This window comes from Mastomys coucha, unplaced genomic scaffold, assembly GCF_008632895.1.
Source record: "Mastomys coucha isolate ucsf_1 unplaced genomic scaffold, UCSF_Mcou_1 pScaffold22, whole genome shotgun sequence".
Classification (NCBI taxonomy): domain Eukaryota; kingdom Metazoa; phylum Chordata; class Mammalia; order Rodentia; family Muridae; genus Mastomys; species Mastomys coucha.
Window position 1 is genome coordinate 216,160,585 of NW_022196905.1, and position 1,129 is coordinate 216,161,713.

Below are 1,129 nucleotides of genomic sequence, written 5' to 3' on the forward strand. Positions count from 1 at the left end.
TTTTTTTGGACAAGGTTTCACTATTTATCCTTGGCTGGCCTGGGGTTCATTATGTAGACCAGGGTGAGCCCAAACTCAGGACCTGCACCTGGCCTTCAAGGGTTAATTTTGCACCTGAAGTATCTGCAACATTCATGCCTGAACAAAGCCAGACTAAAGCTTCCCAAAGTAAACACTACCGTCAGTCAGAGGTAACTGCTGCCACTTGTGACACATTAGAACTTACAGGGCACACATGCGCACATCACTTCCTCAGAGTCTCATAATGAATGACACTGACTCATGTCTTATGATGGCCGGTTTGCAGACTTTTGAGGGGCTGAGGAAGTCGCACAGCAGTTGTATGGTGCTCATGTGTGCTCGTGTTGTGCTAACTACACAGGCAGGCTGTAGGAACTCTATGGACTGCCCATGCTGCTTGTGGGAGAGAGTGAATATTTGTACATACTTTTCCATTTTCCATACCAAGAACTTGTGTGCACTCTTACTTTTACTCTATGAATCAACATAAATTATTTGTTTGTTTACTGTCTACTAGGAACTGGACACTGTTAGGAACCCTATATGCCGTTGGCAACCTACTATATTACTATACACTTAGAAGAAACTGGAAGCTTAGAGACATGAGGTAATCTGCCCAAGGTCACATGACTAGGAAGTGGAAGAGTGAAGTTTTGCCTTCTAAAGGCCCGAAGTACACACAACTGTTCTAGTTGTTGCCTAAAAGATACATTTGCTCCCACTGGCATATTCAAATTCTTCCTAAAACTTTGGGCCTCCATGATTTCACCCCGTTTTGCTGTTTTCAGTTAAATTTCCCATCACAAGTCTTATTTGAGATGCTTCTAGAATCAAATTTATGTCTGGTTTCCTTTTCCCGACTGCCCGGTGTCCATCCCATATTCTCCCAGGGCTCTTTCCCCTCTGACTGAAACGGTTTTTGTCCTTTGCTTTCCCACCAAATAACACACAGCCCCATCCCCCTGCAACCATGACAGTTTCTCCACAGTCCCATTACACGTGTGCTGGATGGCTGTGTGCTGGACGGCTGTGTGCTGGACGGCTGTGTGCTGTATGGCTGTGTGCTGGACGGCTGTGTGCTGGACGGCTGTGTGCTGGACGGCTGTGT

The 1,129-nt window shown here is 46.1% G+C and overlaps 1 protein-coding gene and 1 long non-coding RNA gene across 4 annotated transcripts in view; one reads left to right on the forward strand and one right to left on the reverse strand.

Annotated features, from left to right (window-relative positions):
* The window catches only part of LOC116069607, a 71,362-nt gene that overhangs the window by 51,446 nt on the left and 18,787 nt on the right, over positions 1-1,129 (forward strand). The gene's annotated exons all lie outside the window — the stretch shown is intronic.
* Positions 1-1,129, reverse strand: part of Ednra (endothelin receptor type A) — a 62,365-nt gene that overhangs the window by 6,711 nt on the left and 54,525 nt on the right. The gene's annotated exons all lie outside the window — the stretch shown is intronic.